The sequence below is a fragment of the Heloderma suspectum genome, chromosome 7 (assembly GCF_057233095.1).
Source record: "Heloderma suspectum isolate Gila_16-S chromosome 7, 16-S_ref, whole genome shotgun sequence".
Taxonomy (NCBI): Eukaryota; Metazoa; Chordata; class Lepidosauria; order Squamata; family Helodermatidae; genus Heloderma; species Heloderma suspectum.
The window spans coordinates 122,257,349-122,265,358 of NC_139464.1; positions in this window are offsets into that span (position 1 = coordinate 122,257,349).

The following is an 8,010-nucleotide window of genomic DNA, read 5'->3' on the forward strand; positions in this document are numbered from 1 at the left end:
GGCACTGATGTTTCCTTTGCCTGTGCCTGCCTCCCTTGCTACTTTTGATGCCGGTTGAGAAAGATTTATCGCATAGATGAGTGGTTGATAGCAAGCAGGTGCAATCCTTAACCCTTTTGCAAACAATCACAGAGGGCATATCCAAACTACAAACTTGAGGCTGCAATTCTGTATACACCTATTGACAGCAAGCCCCACTGCACTCAATGGTACTTACTCCCGTGTAGGATTGCACTGTTAATCAGTTTAACGATAATGGACGCCCCCAAAGAGCCCTGGGAATTGTAGTTTTGTGAGGATGCTGAGAAATGCCTCTTAGAATTCTCTGCGGACAGGCAGTGACAGTTAAGCCAGGATCCTAGCTAACTGCCTAAGCATTACTTCCTCATTTAAGCCCTATAGTTGAATATTTTTAAAAGACAGGTGAGAAAAGTGTTATAGCACAAATTAAAGTATAGATTAAAAAAAACAAAAAAAACGGCTACAATGGCGCTGACAGGGAAGTTAATAGTGATGGTCTGCCAAAGTAGATGCATGGTGAAAGGTTCACCTGCTCAATCAATACATCAGACGGCAAAACCATGCCAAAGACAGAAGAGTAGCGCTAAGGTAATCTGCACCCATGGAGAGTGCTCTGCTGTTCCACTCTGTCGCCACCCCAGAAGGTCAGATTCTCTGCAATCTGAAAAGAGACGAGGAAGAATGGTTCAGTTGTGACATGCAGATGCCCCATAAAAGTGCGTCAACAAAACGTGGCTTCCACCTAGTGTGGAAGCACCCCCAGTCTCTAGTGTAAACAGACCCACAAAAGACTGGCTGTGCAAGGCCCCTGCTGTTGAGGTTAAGGCCCCTCAAACCCAGGTGAAGCAGCCCATTGCAGCACAAATGAGGCAAGGGTTCGCAAGAGGGTGGAGTGCTGTGGTAGCCGCCATAGCTAAGCACCAGTGATTTAGGGCCCGCCAGACCCTCATAGCATCTCTTTATTGGAGGCTGAGGCACAAGGGACTTCCATTGCCTGGTTTTGAAAAGAATTTAGTGGGTGGATGTCTGGAAGCGCATATGCCTATGAGTCCATTTTACAAAAATAGAATAGCTACTAGCGATATCGGATTCACAGAGGTGCACAAAAGCGACACATGTAAACACTACAAACGGCTTGTGTACGTTCGTATGCCGGGGGCGGGGGGGGTTGCAAGCACAAGTTTATTTCAAGTTCATTTCAGCTGGGAATCTATGAGGAAAATGGCACTTGCCTCACAGCCCTATTTGAAGCTTGTCAGTTTACCAGGTGTGAAATCTGGATCAGTGCCTGAAAACCTTGCCTGCCTCTAATGAAGAGCTTGGGAAGAGCTTAAGTAACATTTTAGCAACTTGTTTAACTGGTTGGGAGGTTAGGGGGGGGGATGGCCCTTTGCCCACTACCAAGTCTGCCATCAATTATTTATTAACGATGAAAGATTTAATCCAGTCCTGCCCAATCTGAGATGCACCAAGCTGAACACAGCCCACCATGCACAGCAGCTGACCCGGGGTAGAACTTACTGTTCTTTGTTGCTTGCCTGAGAGATAAAAAGCAGGAGGGTTATTAAGCTTCTGTCAGGCCACAATACGGAGGGGGGGGGCTGTGATTGTCTCGGTAGGTCACCAGTTGGCCAAGCCTGTACTATTCAACCGTTTAATGCCTCCAACTAGCTAGCATAGCGTCCTATTTATTGCCAGGGCTCAGTGGCTGCAGCGGGTCTGCAGAACCTGTGACCTTCCTAGGCAAATGTGATCCACCACTTTTGCTTGGTGGGCCAGCAGGAGCTTGACTAACCTTGGTTTTGGTGCCTGCCTGAGACTGCATCAAATGCCTGGCAGGCCACAACACATGATTGGTGGGCTGTGTTGAGCTTGGTGGGTCACATGCTGTGCAGAGCCTGGGATGGAGGAGGATAAAAAGATCTACCAGGTCCAGCCCACGTGCCAACCACTACCCTGGCCATCCTATCCCCCTCGCTGACGTGCTAGCCGAACTTCATGCCCAGTGAGCAGCTCCCTCCAGTCTCTGCCAAGGGTTAGACAGAGAGATTTTATTCCAGTTATCCTGGAGCATTTAGTAACAGCAATGCAGTTTAAATCCCTGGAGGCATTCGAATAGCAGCAAATGAAACCAGCAGTAGAGTGGCTGAAAGAAGAAACGCATTAAGAAGAGACACTGAACATCAGGAGAATATGTAGAATTTCAAAGTGTTCATTTACAGCAGAAATCTTCTATTTGCAGTATGATGCATTATTTATTGTAAGGCACTTTTGAGTCTGTGAGAAAAGTCTCTGTAAAAGCTTTCTCACTAAATACAAATAAATAAATAAAAATTCATCTCCGTCTGCATTGGAGAATACAGTATGAGCCAAACCAGTGACATTCATACATAACCAATATGCAGTGGTAGGTAGCATATTTTGATCCAATGTACATACTACTTTTTAAATGCTGATTTAAAACCTGCCTTAATTTTAACTGGAAAAATGTGTGGTAGAAATCTGGACTGTACTACCTCAAACTGACACATTTTAAATGCTATCCTGAAATTAAGCCAGGGGTTAATTTCAGGGCCAGGTAGGCTCACTTTTCCAGGGTGCGCACAAGCCTGCCTCTCCTGTTCCATGGAAAATGAATAGCATCAATATAAGAAATGAAATGTTTCTCTAATTTTCTACCCACTGTGTTTTCTTGTGCTATTCTTCAGCTCCAGCACGCACCCCACCATCTTGCCAGTCTCTCTCTCATTTCTTGGGCTCTCCCACCCTAGTTTTTTGCCCAGCCCCACACCCACCTTTAAAGCATTCTGGCATCTCCTCTGGTAAGAGCAGGGTTTGGACATCAGAATGGAGACTGTCACCTCACTGTTTGAAGGTTTGCAATATTTATCACAGATCGTTATGTTTTCTTGTGTATCACTTTCACGAACCACAACTTCTCTGTCCAATAAAGCTATGTTTTACAGAATTTTACAGGGGCGGGGGAGAGATGTCATCATTTCCCACTTTTCCCATTTTGGCCCACCTTCCATCTTTTTTCTTTCCACAAAAAAGGAGGAAAAGACAAAATAGCTGCACGGTGCCTTTTGACTGGCACCACTAAGAGCCCTCCTGGAAGCACCATATCAACTACGTTATTATATAGCAGCAAAGTCCAAAAATGCAAATGAGATGCTGGTTATTTGTTAAAGTAAGCATCTTACACCCCTGTTAACACAAGTTTTAAATAAGAATGAAAAGAAGAGGCTTTAAATGGAAGATGAAGAGGAGCAATAGTTTACAAAATGAAATTGACATTTAAACACTCTCTTTTTATTCTTATTTAAAACATGTATTAACAGAGTGTAAGTTGCTTACTTTAACAAATAACCAGCATCTCATTTGCCATGTCTGGGCCTTGTTGCTACATAATAAAAAAAAAAGCCAGGGGGACTGCCAGCCCCTCACCTACCCTAAGAAATCTACCATACGTTGAGGGTCTACCGAAGAAATCAAAGCGAACTTAAGCTGTTTGTAAAGCATACATACATACAAGAACCCCCTACAAGTAGAAAACCTAGGAGAGGCATATTGTACATCTTTTTTTCCTGATGTGTTAGGTTACTACATGTGAGGAAGCATTAAAAACAACGGTAAACCACCTACTTGCAGCTTGAAGTAATATAGTCAAGAATTCCACTCCTCCTCTCTGGAAATTGTGTTGAGCAGCTGTAAACCTATATCCGTAATGAGCCCAAGTGGGAGAAAGTTGCATGCAAAAACAATTGCCTATGTCAGGGTTGTTTCTGAATCAGCAACAGCTTCCCTATTAGTACCCATTTGCAATTAACATGGGGGCGGGGTAACACACATTGTATTTAAAATCAACACCTTTAGATAACAATACCTTCCTTTTGTTATTCTCAGTGTAAATATTCCTTAGCTTGAACAATTCTCACGTAAGGTAATTGTCATAGATTCTAAACATAAGATTAATTTTGGTTTGGTTTTGTGTATATGTGTCTGTGTGTGTACGTACGTACGTACATATGTATGTATGTAAGTATGTACATGTGTGGAATATTCCATCTCGCTGTCCCATCATTGTCACGCCCTAGCATAACCCCGAAAATCTTCACCTAGGGTGGGGCTATGAAAACAGGGCAGGATTAGTTGTCAGTGGCTGAGGTTACTGGGAACACCGCCGAGGCTGGGATCATGTTTAAAGCCCCCACCCTAGTCGTATCCTGGAGTGTACTCCTTTGCTTTCTCTCATAAAAGTAAATGGGTTGTATTGTCTCCTATGGGGAAAGTAAGGTATTATCGTAATAAAGACATCCCGCTCGCTGGATGACCCAGACCTGAATGGGAGGGATTTGCATCTGTCCACCTTCCAAAAACACTCCACCCCTCGTCATCAAAGACACTTTGCTAGTGCTGTATCATCACTTTTGCTGGCTGGAGTGCAGGTTGCTATCACAATTTGATCTACCTTGCGGGCAAAGAAGTTTGCTTACAATGCCTCCATTCTGGGCTGACTCCCCACTTGATTCCATCTCCCTCCAACACATGCCAGATATAATTGGAGTCACATTTGAAGTAAACACAGGTCCAAACCATTGAAGGGGAATATAAGCAGCTGAGGGTATTTCAGAAGGAAAATGACTGGCAAGGAATTGGTTAAGTGGTCACTTCTCCAGTCCAAATGGTGCCCTTCTGAGAGAGTTCTGGAAACTCAAAGGATTGGTCAGGTCTTCAGGTCTTCATTTATTGGCAACAATGCACAGAATCAGAAAACATCCACTAAAAAACCACCCCGCAAAAGGAAAGACCATATCTCAAGATGCTGAAAAATACATAAGTTATTTTAAACCATCCATCCCAAAGAAAAAGAAATGCAAGAAAGCAAAGTGGCTGTCTGATGAGGCTTTACAAGTAGCTCACGAAAGAAGGGAATCGAAAAGCAAGGGAGAAAGGGGAAGATATACCCAACTGAATGCAGAGTTCCAGAGAATAGCAAGGAGAGACAAGAAGGCCTTCTTAAATGAACATTGCAAAGAAAGCGAGGAAAACAACAGAATGGGAAAGACTAGAGATCTCTTCAAGAAAATCGGAGCTCTCAAGGGAACGTTTTGTGCAAAGACGGGCATGATAAAGGACAAAGAAGGCAGGGACATAACAGAAGCAGATGAGATTAAGAAGAGGTGGCAAGAATACACAGAAGAACTATACAGGAAAGATCTGAATGTCCCTGATAGCCATGATAGTGCGGTCACGGAACTTGAGCCGGACATCCTCGAGAGTGAAGTCAAGTGGGCCTTAGGAAGCATTAGTAACAACAAAGCTAGCGGAGATGACAGTATTCCAGCCGAGCTATTTAAAATCCTAAAAGATGATGCTGTTAAAGTGCTGCATTCAATATGCCAACAAATCTGGAACACTCAACAGTGGCCACAAGACTGGAAAAGGTCAGTTTACATTCCAATTCCAAAGAAGGGCAACGCCAAAGAGTGTTCAAACTACCGCACCATTGCGCTCATTTCACATGCCAGCAAGGTGATGCTCAAAATCCTACAAGCTAGGCTTCAGCAGTATGCGAACCGAGAACTACCGGAAGTACAAGCTGGGTTTAGAAGAGGCAGAGGAACTAGAGATCAAATCGCCAACATTCACTGCATCATGGAGAAAGCAAGAGAATTCCAGAAAAACATCTATTTCTGCTTCATTGACTACGCTAAAGCCTTTGATTGTGTGGATCACAACAAACTGTGGCAAATTCTGAAAGTGATGGGAGTACCAGACCACCTTACCTGTCTCCTGAGAAACCTGTACGAGGGTCAAGAAGCAACAGTAAGAACCAGACCTGGAACAACCGATTGGTTCAAAACTGGGAAAGGAGTACGACAAGGCTGCATATTGTCACCCTGCTTATTTAACTTATATGCAGAGTACATCATGAGAAATGCTGGGTTGGATGAATCAGAGGTCGGAATTAAGATTGCTGGGAGAATTATCAACAACCTCAGATATGCAGACGATACCACCCTAATAGCAGAAAGCGAAGAGGATCTAAAGAGCCTCTTGTTGAGGGTGAAAGAGGAGAGTGCAAAAGCTGGTTTGAAACTCAACATTAAAAAAACTAAGATCATGGCATCTGGCCCCTCACTTCCTGGCATATAGAAGGGGAAGAAATGGAAGCAGTGACAGATTTTACTTTCTTGGGCTCCAAGATCACCGCAGACGGTGACTGTAGCCCTGAAATTAAAAGACGCTTGCTCCTTGGGAGGAAAGCTATGGCCAACCTAGACAGCATAGTAAGAAGCAGAGACATCACCTTGCCGACAAAGGTCCGTCTAATCAAAGCTATGGTTTTCCCAGTAGCAACGTATGGCTGTGAGAGCTGGACTATAAGGAAGGCTGAGCGCCGAAGAATCGATGCTTTCGAACTGTGGTGCTAGAGAAGACTCTTACGAGTCCCCTGGACTGCAAGGAGGTCAAATCAGTCCATCCTAAAGGAAATCAACCCTGAGTGCTCATTGGAAGGACAGAGAATGAAGCTGAAGCTCAAATATTTTGGCCACCTACTGCGAAGAGAAAACTCCGTGGAAAAGACCCTGATGCTGGGAAAGACTGAGGGCAAAAGGAGAAGGTGACGGCAGAGGATGAGATGGCTAGATAGCATCACGGATGCAATGAATATGGACTTGAGCACGCTCCGGGAGAGAGCGCAGGACAGGAAGGCCTGGCGTGCTGTGGTCCATGGGGTCACGAAGAGCCGGACACGACTGAACGACTGAACAACAACAACAATTTTAAGCCAGCCAGGGCTTTCCTCATGGACTCAAAAACAAAAACCATATTTACAAAATTAATAAAGCATTTTATGCAGAATAACCCAAAAAAGGGACATCAAGTAGTAAAACATATGAAGTAACAATGGGCATAAGCACTTAAAAAGTAAATACATGATTCAATATATTTTATGGTGATCGTTGCTTGACATGTTGTATTAGGCATTTTTGGTGGTTCATCACTTATTGGTAGCAGCCATGCAATATGTTGTTTGGCCCTCAAACACCAATATTTCAAAAGGAGTCCAGATAATCATGGTTGAGAATATCGTAACTCTGATGGATCAGACCAAGGATCCATCTAGTCCAGCACCCTGTTTCCAGCAGTGGCCATACAGCTTCCCCAAGGAGGGTGCAAGGGCAAGTCCCCTCCCCCTTGAGTGTCTGCAGCAACTGATATTCAGGGACACATTGCGTCTGGACGTGGCAGATCCATGTAGCTATCATGGCCAACAGACCTGTCACCCATGAACTTGTCCACTCTCTTTTTAGAGTAATCTAAGCCAGCACTTGAAGATCTAATTCATCTTTAGGGAGCTTTATTTGCAGCTATTAGTGCCAGACTTTCATAAAGAACTAATTTGCTTTGGCACAACATAATAAGCCATTCACAATTTATAGAGTCTCTTTATTCTTTATTCACAATCTCGTCTGGATTACTGCAATGCGTCATACGTGGGGCTGCCTTTGAAAACGGTCCGGAAACTTCAGCTGGTCCAAAATAGGGCAGCAAGATTGTTAACAGGGACTGGCCTGCGAGCTCATATTACGCCAGTACTTTTCCAGCTGCACTGGCTGCCAGTCCATTTCCGGGCCCGATTCAAAGTGCTGGTGTTAACATTCAAAGCCCTTAACGGCTTGGGGCCAGGTTACCTGAAGGATCGCCTCCTCCCATATGTGCCTGCCCGGACCTTAAGATCATCCTCAGCGGCCCTTCTCCGTGAGCCCCTGCCAGAGGAAGTGAGGCGGGTGGCTACTAGGAGGAGGGCTTTTTCTGCTGTGGCACCCCGGCTCTGGAATGAGCTCCCTAGTGAGGTTCGCCTGGTGCCTACATTGTACTCCTTTCGGCGCCAGGTGAAGACCTTTTTATTTTCCCAGGCATTTTAGCTTTCTAAATTTTTATCTTTGCTGTTTTAAATCTGTATTTTAAACTCCTGTA